This window comes from Solanum verrucosum, unplaced genomic scaffold (assembly GCF_900185275.1).
Source record: "Solanum verrucosum unplaced genomic scaffold, falcon-dt-bn FXZP01000244.1, whole genome shotgun sequence".
Taxonomy (NCBI): domain Eukaryota; kingdom Viridiplantae; phylum Streptophyta; class Magnoliopsida; order Solanales; family Solanaceae; genus Solanum; species Solanum verrucosum.
The window spans coordinates 451950-471617 of NW_026019999.1; positions in this window are offsets into that span (position 1 = coordinate 451950).

Sequence of the window (19668 nt, forward strand, 5' to 3'; positions counted from 1 at the left end):
CTTGAGGTTAGAAGGTTAGAGGTTTGTTGTTTATTTGAATGTCTTGCCTAATGATTGATAAGTCTATTTGATGTTTTTAAATTGGTCTATGGCCTAATTGTTTGTATTAACCAAAGTAATGACATTGCTAGTATGATTTATTTATTTTTAGATGAATTTTAATGTTTGCTCGAGGACGAACAAAAGTTTAAGTGTGGGGTGTTGATGTGAGGCCAAAATACATATTTTTAATCATTATTTGTCTCACATTTATTATTTATATTTGTCCTTTTTTAGCATAAATTTTATGGATTGTGCTAAATTGTATATTTTATTTGTAGGATTAAATTGGTGGGAAAATGAAGAAATTTGGAGCTAAAAGGAATTAAAGATGAAAGGTTGAAGAAAGAAATCAAGCAAGCAACTTAATGGAATAAATTGAATAAAATAATATATTTATATATAGAAAAAAGGCGAAATGGTATGGTAGACTCTTGTACTTGTATCAGTTTGTATTCTGAACTCTTCTACTTACCCATTTGTCATCTGGACCCTTAAACTCAATAAAACACAATTTATCGAACCCCTCTGACCATTGACCATCCTTACGTGTCTTTAAGATGGATGAGTTGGCAAAAGTGTGTGACTTCATGCTCCTTAAGGCGAGTGAGTACTATATTTCAGTTTTAAAAATATTAATAAAATAATAAAATAATGCAAAAATTAAAAAATTAATTAGAAAGTCTCCATCTTCTTCACCCACTCCACCTTCATTTGCAGCCATCTACATGCCCCGACTCTCTTTTTATTCATACTATTGTCATCATCTTTAAAAGATCTTGGCATTGAAACTTCCTTGAGTCCATTGAATCACCGCTAGTGGGAGAGGTCGATGGTGGTGGTGCTCATCGGAGAAAACTAGTTCGCAGTAGAGTGAGAGAGACAGTGCTAGTTAGGAGAGAATGAGGCGGATAAGGGTTGGAGGATTTAGTTACGACAGCGAAGAGATTTTCGGCTAGATCTGCGGAGTCAGCGATTTTGGTTAGTAGTTATGTGATGGTTGAAGGAGGAGGAAAGGTAAATAGTAGATTTTGTATGTTTTAAGATTGGAATGGAGACTCACCCTCCAAGGAAGAAACGCACCAGCAACTTCATATCCTCCATAGAAGCGCCACTATTGTCAAAGTTCAGAAGAAGTTGAAGAGCTTATTGCCTAATCGATTTTGGAAATATGTTGGGTTTCTTTTTTAGCTTAAGGAATAAATTTAAATTTTATTGTTTTACTTTTTATTAAATAAAACACAATTGATATTTTTTTTAAAATAAATAAATAAATGATGTGTAATTTTAAATCTGACGTGGATGATGATGTATCATTTTTGTTGAGAGTTTGAAGTACACGCAGAGCCAAGGGGGTTTAAAATGCTAAGTTACATTGAATTTAAGGGTTCAATTGACAAATAGCTAAGTAGAAGGGTCCAGAATTCAAATGCATACAAGTAAAAGGGTCTATCAGACCATTTCACCTAGAAAAAATGAGGCTAAAATTTCCAATTCATAAGAGAACTTACCTGCAACTACCACGTGGCAAGTGTTGAAGACGCAAGAATTTGACCTTCACGCGGACAGCCTCACGGAAGAAAAGGAATCCAAATTTAAGGTGGACTCAATTATTTTATTTAGGATATCTATAAATAGGGCATGAAAAGCTATTCTTGAGGGAGCCAAGAATCAAGAAACAATACACAATAAAAAATTTCTTCTAGCATATGAACTTTGGAATAGTCGTCGCGGAGGTCGCAGAATTCTGGATTATTCTTTCTTCTCCTTTATTATTTATTTCTATTCGTGATTAATAAAAGATAGTTTAGCTATTGTTCTTAACTTTTTGTGATTAACACAAGCATATTTATTTTAATAGATTTTGATTGTATTTTTGAGATAATGAGTAACTAAATTTCATAACTAGGATTGTGAGAACCATAAGCGATTAACAAAGTATGAATAGTAACTCAGCAATTCTTGAATAGTGTTGTTGTATGCATTGATAATTCTTTCGTTTAGAAGTCTTTTTAACGGCGGCCAACATTAAAACTCGCCTTGTTGCTACTTGCCAGACCAAGGAGGTAGTTAATAAGAAAAGAATTATCAACATAGATTTAGTGTGATACTATCTAATAGTCTAATGTCAATTGGTGCGAGGGTGAAAACTAAGACATACATTGATGTGATGTTTAATATGAGATAAAGGTAATACTTAGTAAATTATACACACGTAGCCGAACCATGGTGCGAGGTGAAATTCTCTAGATGTCGGACCAAGAATTTAGAGATATCTAACTTATCACTTTGCATGTAATACACTAGGAAATGATTGCTATTACTAGGATTACCGTGTTATGAGCTTATGGGGAACACATTCCTAGTTATTTCTAATAATCTGAATATAAATAAATACTTGGTTCAAAGCTAATTTTATTGTTTTTATTTTATTTCAATTTAAATCCCCCCATTTTTATATAACGACTATCGGGTTAAATATTTGCTATTGACAATATTCTTCCATATTCTCTGAAGGATCGATCCCGACTCATAGTTGGGTAAATATATTGCCCACGATCGTTTATATTTCTTTTCAAGAAGTATATTTGAACGTTATAAAGAATGGCGCCGCTGCCGGGGAATGTGGCTTAGAAATTGTCTTTGGTATTTATTTTGACTTGTAGTTTTTTTTTGTTGTTTCTTAGGATTAGTATTAAATTTGTTTTTTTTTTATTATTATAATATTTCTTTTACTCTTCTTGAGATGACATCTGAAAAAGTATGTAGTGATAAGTGTTCTTGTAATTCTTGTACTTCTGATATTATGGATTTTTATAATCTATTTTTTTCTCAACAATATAAGTAGTGAGGGGACATGGAAGATTTATTAAAACTGTGCTATAAATCAATATTTAAGTGCATGATTGATGAAGGTAACTTGGATTGGGATCTCTATTAATTAAATTTTGAGTTGAGTGCAAAGATTAAATCATATGACACCCAACAATTTAGTAATAATATGTGTGAGGAAGAAAAAATACTTATAAGACAATTTGAAGAGCTAAAAGTTGACGGCTAATTGCCTGATTATACTTTTATTGATGTTGTCATTGTTGAGAAGAGTAAACTAGAGTTATGTAATGAAGTTGAAAATATTATTTTTTTAAACTCTAGTATGTGTAAATATGAGGGTGTAAATAACAATACAATTCATAGGTTAGGGAGCACTAGACCTCATTCCAATCATTTTTCACATTATGTTTAGATGATGAAATATTAATCGAGCCATCTGAGCCTATAGACGAGTGTATGGGGGTGGAACAATGTGTCTACATTCTTAAATTTATTGTTTCAACATCGGATAATTACATTCCTCACTTAAGATTCAAGAAGTGCATAATTTGATATATATTGCTTGGGACCTTTATTTTTATACCACCACCCTTTGAGCGTAATAGAACAATTGATGTGAAATTAGGGGTGCAATTCATATTTTCAAAGTGGAAGGAAAAATAGTAAAATTGATGGTGTCGTGTCGTGACGTTAAATTAAGCGCTTATTGGGAGGCAACCCAATTAGTAGTGTAATTTCGTATTTTATTTTTATTTTATTAGTATCACTGTTTTTCTTTTCTTATTTTTGCAGATTAGGGGAAGTTTGAGTACCCTAAAATAAAACATTGAAGGAAAGGAGCATGTTTGAGCTTAAGTGTGGGGTGACGACCCTTGATGCAAGGAGAAAAAAACATGTTGTTAGCTAGGCCATAGAGGGCCCGAGAGAGTATTTCTCACCCTTCTTCTTCTTGTCTTCTCTATAAATTGCTTTGGGGACAAAGCATGATTTTAAGTGTGGGGTGGAGGAATGATTCCTAGTTTCTACTTTTTTATTGAGTTTTATTTTTTAGGATGGGCTCCTTGGCTTTTATTTTTGGTTCTTTTCCTGAGGATAGACCCTTTGAACTGAGTGTCTTTTATTTATTTATTTATTTTAGGAATAAATTTTATTTTTATTTTATTTTTTATTTTTTTGGAGAGAAAAGAAAACACCCTTTTGAGTTATGTGATACTTACTATTTGAGCCTAATTTTTGAATAGTACTTTCTTGTGAATGCTTGATAAAAAAAATGCAGACTCTTTGACATTTAAGTTCATGGCTGTGACTTTGTATATAACTTATTTTATTTTGTTGTTTGTTATGATCTTGTCTTTCGTAGAAGTGGAATTGATCCATCTTGATTGATACTTGTGCCATGTGTGGTGAGATTTTGTTTATTCAATATTTTGCATCTTTCTAGAACTTGCCTTGCATGTTATTGAAGCGAAATAAAAAATGTTGCTTTGTTTATGATTTGATAATTGGCTTTCTTTGATTTGTCTGGTAAATTTTAGCCTTTTTCATATATTTTATCACTAGTTAGCCCTTTTGAGCCTGTTGCCTTTTGTTGGTAGCCATATTTTACCCTTGACTATTTTGTTGAATACCTAGTTTTTGCACCTTGCTTCCTTGAGCATTATAACATAAACTTATTCTATTTATCAATTCTGAGAAAAAGGGATGGTTGAGTGAAAATGTATTCAGTGATAGCTACAAAGTGTTTAAAAGCCCTCTTTTAAAGAATGTGACATGAAAAATTAAAACAAAAGAATGTGACATGAAAAAAAAAAAAAGGTTACCTTGATGATGGCCCTGATCCTTCTAAGGACATGGTGCATCTTAATGTATGTAAAATACGTAAGTTGAGGGTGGCTATTATGAAGAAAAACTTAAAAAAAATAAAAATGATTGAAATAGAATTACTTGTGAAATAATTGTTGAAGAGAGGGTTGAAAATAAAGATAAGAAAATAATGGGTTATGAAGTCTAAAAATTGCTAAGTGTTTAAGGAAGTGTAAGTCACTATTATATAGTTTTCCTACCGGTCCCCTAGCCTACATTACAACCCGTTAAAGTCCTATTTGATTCTATTCAAGCATACTTAATTAGTGGAGATGTATATAATGGACAAGCATATGATTCTTTGTGCATACATCTGAATTTTCTTTGTGAGTGTTAGATCGTTCTTTGATGCTAAGTCTTTAATTTATCTTCAATCTTTTGATTTGAGTGTGTGGACTATTTCTTCTTGTGAGGGCACTTGTTTCATGATAGATAAGTGATTTTATTAACTTTTTTTGATGAGAGTAGGTGAGCAAGCTTAAATTTGATGAGTTCAATGTCCATCCTTGAGGTTAGAAGGTTAGAGGTTTGTTGTTTATTTGGATGTCTTGCCTAATGATTGATAAGTCTACTTGATGTTTTGAAATTGGTCTATGACCTAATTGTTTGTATTAACCAAAGTAATAACATTGCTAGTATGATTTATTTATTTTTAGATGAGTTTTAATGTTTGCTCGAGGACGAACAAAGTTTAAGTGTAGGGTCTTGATGTGAGGCCAAAATACATATTTTTAATCATTTATTATTTATATTTGTCCTTTTTGAGCATAAATTTTATGGATTGTGCTAAATTGTATATTTTATTTGTAGGATTAAATTGGTGGAAAAATGAAGAAATTTGAAGCTAAAAAAATTAAAGATGAAAGGTGAACGAAAGAAATCAAGCAGACAGCTTAATGAATAAATTGAATAAAATAATATATTTATATATATAAAAAAAAGTTGTTGCAATTTGCAATTCAAAAGTGAACTTACCTCCAACTGACACGTGGCAAGTGTTGAAGACGCAAGAATTTGACCTTCACACGGACATCCTCACGAAAAACCAAGAAATCCAATTCCTTTTGGTTTTGGATTCCTAATTTAAGGTGGACTCAATTATTTTATTTAAGGTTTCTATATCTATAAATAAGGCATGAAAAGTTATTCTTGAGGGAGCCAAGAACCAAGAAACAATACATAATATAAATTTTCTTCTAATTTAGGAACTTTGAAAGAGCCGTCGTGAAGGTCAGAGAATTGTGGTTTATTTTTTTTCTCTTTTATTATTTATTTGTATTCATGATTAATAAAAGATAGTTTAGCTATTATTCTTAACTTTTTATGATTAGCACAAGCATATTTATTTTAATAGATTTTGATTGTGTTTTTGAGATAATGAGTAGCTAAATTTCATAACTAGGATTGTGGGAACCATAAACGATTAACAAAGTATGAATAGTAACTCAGCAATTCTTGAATAGTGTTGTTGCATGCATTGATAATTCTTTCGTTTAGAAGTCTTTTTAACGGTAGCCAACGTTAGAACTCACCTTGTTTCTACTTGCCGGACCAAGGAGGTAGTTAATAAGAAAAGAATTATCAACATAAATTTAGTGTGATACTATCTAATAATTTAATGTCAATTGGTGCGAGGGTGAAAACTAAGACATACATTGATGTGATGTCTAATATGAGGTAAATGTAAGGCATAGTAAATTATACACATGTAGCCGGACCAAGGTGCAAGGTGAAATTCTCTAGATGTCGGACCAAGGATTTAGAGATACCTAACTTATCACTTTGCATGTAATACGCTAGGAAATGATTGCTATTACTAGGATTACCGCGTTATGAGCTTATGGGGAACACATTCCTAGTTATTTCTAATAATCTGAATATAAATAAATACTTAGTTCAAAGCTATTTTTATTGTTTTTATTTTATTTCAATTCAAATCCCCCCATTTTTATATAACGACTATCGAGTTAAATATTTGCTATTGACAATATTCTTTCATATTCTCTGTGGGATCGATCTCGACTCATAGTTGGGTAAATATATTGCATACGATCATTCATATTTCTTTTCAAGAAGTATATTTAAACGTTATCAATACCTTCCTCGTTTGTAATATTATCTGAATGGTGTTCAATATATTTAACAAATTCTCATTTATTAGAAGAATCAAGATCAAGTTTATATTTCATTCTACCATAGGCACCTACTCGAGGCGTAGACATTTGAGGATTTTTCAACATTGTCTAAGGAACAATATTTATCATACATTTGTTTAGTAAGTAATTTGATACTATTTTGACATGTTACCAAATCAGGATTTTCATCTGGTTGAATATCCAAATTTTGATAAATTCATTCAACTAAAACTTTTGCACCATATTCTTTATCTTCATGGTTGAAAAGAATTACAGTTAAATAAATTTGAGAGATACAAAAAAAATATTTCATAAATTTTGTAATCATAGCTTCAATAGCATTTGTAAATAATTTATTTGTTTTATATTCAGAAAAGATAGGTGAAATCTCATATACATGTATTAATTTTTCAGAAATAGTAGAATAATACATTCTAGAAAAAAAAAAACTAGTAGCATCCTAAATGATTTCAAAAATATTCTAAGTTCATCTACTTCATTCCAATCACTATCATTAAGTTTTAAATCAGGATAAGCATTATGAGCATTAAATTGCATAGTAATAAATTTTCTATATGCATAAGCAACTTTGGGCATATCATAAAAGGAATTCTATCTAGTTTTTACATGCTTTGAAATTTTTCTAAACGGAAATTTACATGCATTGCAAAGCTCTTTAAATTGATTAGTTCTACTACTACTATGCATATGAAAAAAATAAAAAACAAGCATTTTCAACTTTATCACAACTATTTTCAAATAATTTCACACTGTCACCAACAACCAAATTTAATATATGCGCAACACATCTAACATGAAAGGCATATTTACTAATAGGACAAAGTCTAGATTCTAGCATTTAATAGCATTTAAATTAGCAGAAGCATCATCTAAAGTAATACTAATGACTTTATCACAAAGTCTGAAAAAATCTAAAATTTCAAACAGTAGTAGCAATATAAATCCCAGTTTTTTATGTTCACAAATTTTATAACCGATAATTCTCTTTTGTAAATTCCAATTATAATCAATCCAATGTGCAGTAACAGTTAAATAATCAAAACCATTAGGACTACGACCCATATCAATGGTAATAGCAACTCTACAATTCATTATTTCAAAATAGGCACACAAATATTGACAATATTTTTCTTGAAATTCAAAAACATATCTTTTTGCCATTATTCTTGAGAAACCATCAAAACTAGGATTATATGTATCACGAATATATGCAATAAAATTAGGATGTCCTCCAAAACTAAAAGGTAAACCACAAACAACAACCATTTTAGAAAAAATTTCACGATCACGGTCCTTATTATAGGGTCGATGTGTAAGAGGACCACTTGGGTTTGAAGGATTTAATTCACCTTGAACCATATTTGACCCTCTAACCGATGCTCCAATGCTAGAATCTTCACAAACACCAAGAGAAGATAAATATGCAAACCACTCTTTACTATGTTTTAGAACCAAATGTTTTTTAACCACATCCCTCCCCCCCCCGGCACGTTGAACCTCCAGTCCCACCAGATTTATATTCAAATTATTGTTTACAAATATTACAGGGGGACGACTAGTTTCAACCGGAGAATTGTCCTGAGGTGGAGCTTCGATATTATTGAGGTCGGGACTAGTCGGTGTATCATCTAAATCTACTTCTTCATCAATTTCTAATTCTTCATTTTCTTCACAATTACCATAATGTCTTTCATAACCTCTTCGGAAATTATAGGAGTATCCGAATTAATTTCTATAGGACCGGAACGAGAAAAATTAGTTTCATTCATATCCGTAAATTCATTTGTATTCATTCTAACAAGAGAAAATTTAGATTAAGAAGAACTAGAACATTTATCCTTTTTTATTAAAAAAAAATTTTACTCGTGCAATCGATTTTTTACCTCCACTTTTTTTAGAAGAATCCATGATATAAAATAAGAAATTTAACAAGAACAAACAAAATATAATAAATATAGCAAGAACAACTTACAAATAATAAATATAAAAAATAAATATAAGATTAGAGAGTGGAACGAAGGTACCAAATGTTTGTGTAAAGAACAAACGATTATAACCAAAAATTGATGTCGAAACTTGAAGTTTGAAGAAGATTCCTCCTCCAAAATTCACTAAATGATAATTCAAATCTTGACAATTGCAAAATAATATGATTTAAATTTGAAACTTGAAACTTGAAACTTTGAGAAAGATTGAGAATTGAGAGAAAATTAATAATTGATATTGTAAATTTGTAACTAAAAATATAAAGAGAGGGAGTATTTATAATTTCCAGAAATAAAAAGGGAGTAGGGAATTTGAGGGTCAAAGATTTTGACCGTTAAAAAATTGTCTTTAGAGACAATTAAAAAAAAGTGTCGTTGGTGGAACTTGCATAAATGCATGGCTGACAGCCTAGCAACTCTGAGTAAAATGGGCACTGGCACTTGCATAAATGCACTGCCTTCTGAAAGGAGTATAGGTTGCTCTGCCAGCTGCACTTCTTTAAATGCACTGCCCACACCTGTCTGCTACAGGCTCAATATTTTTATTTTTTTAAAATGATTTCACGGGACCGGACTGAAATGAGGATAAACTGGTATCGATATACCGGTACCAAAGCATGATACAGTTCCATTTTGGTACTGATTCAATGTATACCATTCCATCCTGAATATTACCAGACCAAAATGGTACTAGAACGGTACGGATACAACTTGGTTCAGTGCCTAGTCTTAGTTTGGTTTGTACTTCTAATACCCTTCTTGCACATCCTATAATGTTGAACCTGAAATTAGTTATCCACACAAATCCTAATTTGTTTGAGACGGTCATTTATTTGAAGTTATGGGAGTTCCTTGGGTCCGAAGACTTGGCCAATCTTCTTCTACATTTAAGTATGTCTTTATAGTTGTTAGATAGTTGAATTAATTTTACATGATATCTTGATTTGTTTTAGAAAGATTTTTTAAGAGTGACACTAAGTCTTGCATAGTTATATTTTAGTATTCTTGCTTTATTATAAAAGATTCAGGCTTTTAAGGATTATTTATGTTATAATCTAATTACTTTTGCCTTTAATTTATGTTTGTATGTAATTTTTGAAGAATTGGATCACCTACAAATGTATTGAGGTAGGTGCGTAAAAAAGATAAAGAATTTCAATAAAAGTTCATCAAAAATGGAGTTCAAATCAGCCCTCAAATTACCAAATTATGATTTTTTTAACTTGGTTGAAAAATCTCAAAATTCAATGTTCATACATATTTTGAATGATGACATGATAAACTAATCAATTGAAAATGTCAAGTAGTCAGTTAGAATATTATTCCATGAATACCCTTTCATGTAGCTACAAAAATCACACCAAACTGAGCTCAAAATCTCCAAAAATATCAAGTTTGAACAAATGAGCTCGCGTAAAGGAATATTTGATAAAAACTCCTAGGTACCATCAAAATTACAAATTAAATATCTTAAAATTTTCAAGTTGACAGGTCCTAACCTAATATTGCAATTATGAGACTTTGGTATTCCATTAGATTGTTGTCACGTTCCAAAATCAAGTCATGATGGTGGTGTCTACCATAAACCCCTGGTAGGCAAACCAAAAACCTGAGGCGAAAAGTAATAAACATACTAAGCATAACTACACGGTAGCAATAATAAAAAGAAGACAATGGCCTATGTATAAAAGGATACAAACTATATAAAAGGGCTTGAAAGTGATCGAGAAAGACAAAACTATATACAGGCACCAGCCCCAAACCTGGTATCACCGGTACAAGAACGTGTAATTACATAAAGGCTATATACATAAGATTTGTCTAATCAAAATACAAACTACATACATAGCACAAAAGGAAGGAAAGAAGCAAATGTCTGGATGTCAAGAGCTCACCATGATCCAAAAATGACGACCATAGAGATTCGAACTCATGGAGGATGGCTCATACTAGGAGCTTCATTAGAAAAAGATGGAGGAGTGCAGCATGAGTATCCTAGCACGGGATACTAAGTAAGCATCATAAGTCGGTCGATCTTACATAAAAACTATATAAATAAAAGAGGCATGATAGTACTAACATAATTATTTAATAGCTAACTAGAACCACACATGCCACTATTGATAGTAAAAATAATAGAAATAAAGAACATTCAAAAACCAAAAAGAGTAAATCACAATCAGACACGTAATGTGATAATTTGTGGATTTCCACTCATTTGAGGCTCTTTTCATAGTTATTTTGGCTTGCTTAATTTAGAATTGGTGTTTTTTAATATGGTTTTCTTCATATTTGCAAGAATATGAAATGGAGAGTTGATTTATAAGATGTTTGAAGAAACCAAGTGGAATTGCAGTACGAAAAGGTCAATTAGAAGAAACTGAAACTGGCAGAAGTTTACTCATCATGATTGCGTGAAGTAGAGGTCACGATCATGTTGCACAATAAATTCAAATCTCGCAATCACGTAGTCAGAGGTCGTGATCGCGTAACCTAGCAACACTACTCATCGCGGCCGCGTGAGTTAGTGTCGCGACTTCAAAGGGTAAAATGTCTGCCGCCTGGACAAATTGAGAATTTCAGCAAATTGATCCCAAAAACCCTTTTTACACTTACCAGCCGTCGTTGTTCGAAGGATAAAATAATCCTAGAGAGAAAAATCATCTTTTAGCTTAGACTTAGAGAGAAAAGCTTGTAGATTTCAATTTGGGTGAAGATTTGAAGGCAAGTTGCCTTACAATTCAGTTGTGGATTTAAAGATTGTGTTCTAATTAGTAAAATATCTTATTTCCTTGCTCTTCATTGCTAGAATTGTAGGTGTGATTGACAATTGTGATTGGGGTTTTGTGCTAGAAATAGACAATTTATTTGGGTCTTGATTACTCATTATAATACTTTTGTATGTGATTCCATGCTTTCATGACTAGGGTCTAATCTAATTTTCATGTTTCAATCTATGATTTGGGAGTGCACTCTTGATTCTAGTTTCGATCTTTGTGGGATGCTTGAAAGAGAATCCGTGAAGTGGAGATTAGATTAATAATCATGTTCGACTTTGGTTCCTAAATTTGAGAGCGAAAGGAGATAATTTGGGTTTACTTTGTTGAATGTTAGACTTACTAAGAATAAGTGTTTAGATTAATGTATTGGATTGTATTGTTGTTGAACACAATCTAGACCGAAAGGAGATTTCGTGAGAAAACACTTTGAGACCAAAAGAAGATTAAGTGTTAATTGATTATGATCTAGCCCACCTTTGATTGAATTGCATGTGCTGAGGTGACAATGGATCGTCAAATGAAAGTTGAGTTTCAAATTTCCTAAATCTTGATTATCTCTTGCTTGATATTGTCTTTTCCCGAATATCTTGTTTAGTGATAAAAATCACTTTTTATTTTATTGTTTTGTAAATTGTATGTTTACATTCAAACTCGTACTATCTAGCCTTTGTCTTTTCAATTGCCGATAATTGTTCCTTATGGGATTTGATTTCGACACTTAGTTGGATATTTTTATTGATGATGACTACTTACTTTTTGAACTTATTTTGAGGGTAATTTGAGTGTTATCAAAAATGGCGTCGTTGCTGGGAACAATTAGGCGTATTGAATTGATTTAGGATTTCTAGTTTACTTGTTTCTATCTAGATTGTGGATAGTTGTCTTTACTTTCTTTTGTTTAGTTTTTGTGGCTTTTTGTGATCACAATATATATAGGATTGTTATGCCCGATACCGACCCATGACCTTGTGGTGAAACAAATATGATAAGTTGATTGAGGCTTAGAGTCGTGGATGAAAAGCTCACTTGGGGTAAGAGATTCTTATACCTACTTTTCCAAGAAAAAGAAAGGATTCACAAAATGTACTTACTTCTATGTTATGATATGGTCAACTTTGAGTTTGGACTCGCAACTCTTAGGGCTAAGGTGAGAACAACTGTGGTGGTAGAAATTCCTCCTTATCCAATGGAAAATAAGAGCAAAGACGAGTCTCATGACTTGCACCTTGTTTGGTGTGATGAGATGATGAGTCCACAACTTGGACTCATTTAGGGCAATATTTTGATAGAATTAGTGTCCTCAAATGCATATTTTGTCTCAATATCTAATGAAAATCCTTAAGTTTCAGGTATTTAGAGTTTGAGGTAAAGCATGGACACTACTTGGCAAGAAAGAACAAGGCGACTGAAAAGAACAAAGAAATGAAGGCCTGAAGATCGCTGAGTCCAGTTGGCGAGTTGCCGACGGGCCTGGAGATCGCCTTTTGTTCCAGTGTGTTGAGCCCTGAAGGAAAAGGTCAAGTTAGTGATGAAATGGAGCAGTCGGCGCATCGCCGACCAGTTCCGTGAAGCAGTACCATATCGCCAAACGACTCAAAACGTGAAAAGGCTGAAGGCTAAAGCAGGGAAGCGATGAAATCGACCAAAAGGCGGATCGCCGAGCGTATCGGCGATCCCGCTAACTGCGCTGAATGGTCCTCCGCAACACAAATTTTCAAACACTATAAATACTTGTTTAAACATATCATATCATATCACTTTTATTATTCGAACTTTTTACAGTTTTGAGAGAGTGTAAGTTTTAGAGGGTTTTGGAAACTTTGTTCTAAGACCTTGAAGATACAAATGGTTTAAACTCCAAGAAATTGGATGTGGGTCACAAAGATTCTTCACTCTTGATGTGTTTTAAGACTTAATTCTTCATACCCAGTTGATGGAAACTGATATTGGTATAAATTTTTATCTCTTTTACATGTCTAGCTAAAACCCCAATTCTTGGGGTGTGATTTTATGAATATGGGTTAAATTATTTGTTAGGTCTTGCTTGTTGATGGTTTATTTGTTGTTTAAATGTGATTTCGTTTAGTAGTTGTGTATGAACTTAATGGGATTGTAGTTGCAAATACGATTTCATCTTAGTGTTTTTGGCTTGCTCGAGAGAGAGGTCGTAAAACTAAGACTGCTAAATTGTTAGCTGGTGGTATTGGGTCGACATGGGTTCAGCTCGAGAGAGTGAATCCTAGTCCTTCTACCACACATTCAGCTCGAGAGAGTGAATGGGCTAAGGCGGAGGTTGTGCTTAATGCGGCAACTCGGTGTTCAAGAGAAACCGAGTTGATTCGGGGTAACTTGCTCGAGAGAGAATTTACCCCACTGTAGTCTAGCCTAGTCACAAATGCTCAACAATTTACTATCAAAAGCATGTACCTGATAGTCTAGTTTAACCCGTATTCCAATCACATCCCAAGAATCCCGTCTCCATATCTCGTTTCCTTATATTTTTACTCTTTTTTTTAGTTGTTAATTAATACAAACCCCCATTGATAATTGACGCTTGCGTCATTCCTTAGATTTAGTATGTTTTTATTCGTTAATATTTATAGCTATAACTAATTAGAACTTGATTTTATTTTTCTACTAATTCTCAAAACCACTCCCTGTGGGAATGATCCCAACCCTTGGTTGGGTTATATCACTACACGTGATCGTTTGGCACTTGAAACGAAATAGTGTTAGTTGATTACATCGAACATCAAAATGGAGCCGCTGCCGGGGAGTGGTGTTATTTTAGAATTTGTAGTTAAGTAGGATTTTTGTTCTTGTTAGTTATAGTTTTACTTACTTAATTTTTAGCTTTGTTTTGCTCGTTTGTTTTGAATAGGACAGTGGAGCATGTCTGATAGAGACGGTGATCAAATGGATTTGTCTCTTCTGAGAATGATGTCTCTTAGGGATCACATCCTGTCACGCCCTGAGCTACCCCCAAGATGCGGACACGGGACCTAGGACCACAAGTGATCCCAGTCTAACCCTGTTGCCATGATCATGAGCATACTAAAGATAATAAACTGATGCGGAAGCTAAATCATAAATAAACTGAAGAGATGGGGAAGACCCATATACTTATAACTGAGATAAATGAAAACTGATGAGTTTAATACAATGAAGTTATCAACTCAATACTAAGCTGAATCTAACTATGTCTGAAATAAGCCTCTAAACTGACTAGAAATGTTGGGACATACCCCAACTAGGTTTACCAAAACTGAAACTAAAGACTAAAAGCGATAAAGATAAACATGTCACTAGTCCTCGAAGAATGAGGACTCACCACTGATGCTGCTGAACTGAAGATCGGGAATCGATCTAAGCGTGATCTGGATGCTGAGAACCTGAACCTACATCACGAGAAGATGTAGCACACGTATGCGTCAGTACTTGAAAGGTACTGAGCATGCAGGAGTAAAGCTAAAAGAACATATAACTGAACAAAGCAATAAAGCAATGAAATAATTTGAACATGATATAGATACAGAATACTGAGCTAACCGAATGCAATGACCAATTTATAACATGCTGACTGAATACTGAATGAACTGTTAATGTGGTCAATGGAATCGAGTTTGACTGAACTATGGTAGCTCTAATAACCGACAATAAAACCACATGAGCTAAATGTGGAGTCCGATGTATACGCCCCATCGAGAGGACCCAATATACCCTGCCAGAGGTATAGAGGCATGCTGGCATGATCACTAAACTGATGTTTCCCACAGAGGGGACTTACACCTACGTGTCTCGTAGTTCTGGGACTATATGGGTACGCTGAACCCTAGTCCAACTGAGTATTATGCTACTCCCAATGGATTAAGTAATTAATACATTATGACTGAATTTTTGTAAGTTACTGGATAGCTCGAACTGAAGATGCAAACTGAGAATGCAACAATTAATCTGATAATGATGCATTCATAAACTGAGGCATGTATAACTGAATACTGAAATATCTGACCTAGCATGTGTAATTCAAGAACTAAAGAAATACATAGCTAGGGTTCTGAAATTCATGCGATAAACTGAGCAATAACATGATAATATGATTTAGAACATTTAAATAACTAATTCATGATGATATGTTCAAATTCTAGAAACCCTAGGTCTGTCCATAATCATGGAATCAAGAATCTGACTGAATTCTAGGGACCTATTGGGCGAAAGGAACCCACTAGTGAAATCCCACATACCTGGTGACGAATTCCATGGAGAAATCTTTCGATTTCGGGGCTGGAACTGAAGAAAACTTGTTGCGTTCTTGAACTAGGGTTCTTGACCTTTTTCTCCTCTTTTGATTCTAATTTTCTAAGTTTTGATTAATGATTTGACTAAGGTAAGTTCTAATTATGTTTCTAAGTTTAAACTGACTAAAACCTCATGATTTAGGGTTAAAACGACGTATCTTAGGGGTTAAACGAAATAGGAAGAGACCAAAAGACCCCTGAATTAATTGTTGTCGGAGTGACTGATGGATTGGACCTACAGTCCGTCAATCAATCGATGGTCCGTCGATTGGGTCCGTAGGTCAAGTCTGCCCGACAGGGCTTCACTAAAACGAGCATAACATTTTACTCGGAGGTCGTAATTTAGCAAAATTGGTGGCGTTGGAAAGATAATTCAATTATTTATCATATCATATGTCATGGGACACCTAATTCCTTTTTTTCTAAGAGTTATGACCATCTGAAGTTTACCCATCAATAATTTTCAGCTAACTGGCTGCTAATCCTCACCTACGGTCAGACCTACGGACTGTGGATCGATTGACGGTCCATGATGGTCAATCGTCAATCAGGACTAAAGCTGGGCTTTTGGGGCATCGATCCACGGACACGAACTACGGTCCGTGACCTGACCTACGGACCGTAAGTCCGGCCGTGGGTCAACACTTAGCCAAATTTTCTGACTGAGTTCTGGGGAAGTTTTCTGTCACAAACCACGGACCTGCAGGACGGACCGTGAGTCCATCTACGGTGCGTGGATGGTGTCCGTGAGTGCCACCTGTAACACCAGAAATCTGAAATCTCTATTTTCGAATACGGGGTGTTACATTATCTCCCCTTTGGGACCATTCGTCCTCGAATGAAGACTAATCTAGCTGAAATAGAGGGAGAGGGCTGCAATCCCTACCACTAAACACTGAGAAATGAATTTTCACTGAACTAAGTTCCAAGAACATGCAAATACGCTGAAAATGCAACTACAAACTGATGGAACATGATTCTAAGACTGAATTTACGCATGAATGACTGAAAAAACTAAAGAGGAACTATTACCTCAAGCTGGAATGGAATCAGAAGGAAAGAGGTGAGGATACTTGGACTTCATGGCTGCTTCTGCTTCCCAAGTAGCTCCCTCTACAGACTGACTCCTCCACAAAACCTTGACTGAAGCGACTACTTTGTTTCTCAACCTTCTAACCTGACGATCGAGAATCTCAACTGGTACATCCTCATAAGAAAGGCTATCTTTTACAGCCACAGTCTCTAATGGCACTACGGATGCTGGATCACCCACACACTTCTTCAAAAGAGAAATGTGAAAGACTGGATGCACTGCTGCTAAATCTGTTGGCAACTCTAACTCATAAGCCACTTTACCAATCCTTTTCAAGATCCGGTAAGGGCCTACATATCTGGGACTGAGCTTCCCTTTCTTGCCAAATCTCATCACCCCCTTCATAGGTGACACTTTCAAGAAAACCCAATCATCAACTTGGAACTTTAATTCCCTTCTTCTCACATCTACATAAGACTTTTGGCGACTCTGAGCAGTCTTAAGTCTATCTCTAATGAGTTGCACTTTCTCCATAGCATCAAGGATCGAATCTGGTCCTATCAAGGCTGCTTCACCTACTTCAAACCAACCAACTAGAGATCTACATCTACGCCCATACAATGCCTCATAAGGGGCCATCTGAATGCTGGAATGGTAACTATTGTTGTAGGTAAACTCAATAAGAGGAAGGTGATCATCCCAACTACCCTTGAAGTCGATCACACAAGATCACAACATGTCCTCTAAGGTCTGAATGGTACGCTCTGCCTGACCATCCGTCTGCGGATGAAATGTTGTGCTAAGATTAACCTGAGTACCAAGACCTTTCTGAAATGACTTCCAGAAATGAGATGTAAACTGAGGACCTCTATCTGAGATGATAGACAAAGGAACCCCATGCAACCTCACAATCTCATTAATGTAAAGCTTGGTGTAATCCTCCACCGAATTTGTAGTCTTGACCGCCAAAAAGTGAGAAGACTTAGTAACCCTATCAACAATCACCCAAATGGAGTCATGTTGTCTACGAGTACGAGGTAAACCTGTGATGAAGTCTATGTTGATCATTTCCCACTTCCAAGTAGGAATGTCAATCTCTTGAGTCATACCTCCTGGTTTCTAATGTTCTACCTTTTACTTGCTGGCAATTGGGGCACTTAGTCACAAAGTCGGCTATATCTCTTTTCATACCATTCCACCAATAGACTTCCCGCAGATCGCGGTACATCTTAGTGGTGCCTGGATGAATATAATATCTGGAGTTATGGGCCTCTGCAAGAATATGTTGTCTCAACTCGCCCACATTAGGAACACATAATAGCCCCTGGTAGTGAAGCACACCATCTCCCCCTTGGGAGAAAACCTCCACTCTCTGATTGTGGACTGCACCATTAAGCTCAAGCAAGATTGGATCACTGTCTTGCTTTTCCTTAACCTCAACTACCAAAGAAGATTCTGCCCCATTCTGAACCGTTACACCACCATCTGACATGCTCATAAGACGAACTCCTAGGCGAGCAAGTATGTGAACATCCTTTGCTAGCTCTTTTCTTTCTTCCTCAACATGTGTTACACTACCTATAGATAGTCTGCTAAGGGCATCTGCTACTACATTCGCCTTACCCGGATGGTAATGCACGGTCATATCATAATCTTTGAGGAACTCAAGCCACCTTCTCTGGCGAAGATTCAACTCTTTCTGGGTGAACACATACTGAAGGCTCTTATGGTCTGTGAACACATCTACGTGAACACCATACAAGTAATGTCTCCAAATCTTAAGTGCAAACACCACTGATGCTAGCTCGAGGTCATGAGTTGGGTAGTTCTTCTCATGCACCTTAAGTTGTCTAGAAGCATAAGCTATAACCTTACCTCGCTGAATCAACACACAACTTAGGCCGACTCTGGATGCATCACAATAGATCACATAACTATCTAAACCCTCTAGTAGAGTCAAGGCAGGAGCTGTAGTCAACCTAGTTTTCAATTCTGCAAAGCTTTTCTCACAATCATCTGACCACTGGAACTTAACCTTTTTCTGAGTTAACATAGTCAATGGATGAAAATCCTTCCATAAACCTTCTGTAATAACTTGCTAGACCTAAGAAACTTCTGATATCTGTAGCAGAGGTAGGTCTGGGCCATTGTTTCACTGCTTCTATCTTCTGGGAATCTACTCGAATTCCTTCACTAGACACAATATTCCCAAGGAAGGCAACTGATTGTAACCAAAACTCGCACTTGTTAAATTTTGCAAATAACTGGCAATCTTTGAGAGTTTGCAGAACAACTCTCAAATGAGTAGCATGTTCTTCCTCATTCCTAGAGTAAATGAGGATATCATCAATAAAGATGATAACGAACAAGTCCAAGTACTGCTTGAACACTCTGTTCATCAAATCCATGAAAGCTGCAGGAGCATTGGTTAGTCCAAATGACATAACTACAAATTCATAATGACCATACCGAGTTCTGAAGGTTGTCTTCGGAATGTCACTATCCCTGACTTTAAGCTGATGATAACCTGATCTGAGGTCTATCTTTGAGAAATGACTAGCACCCTGAAGTTGGTCAAACAAGTCATCAATCCTGGGGATGGTATACTTATTCTTGATTGTGACCTTTTTCAACTGCCTATAGTCAATGCACATTTTGAGAGAACCATCTTTCTTCTTT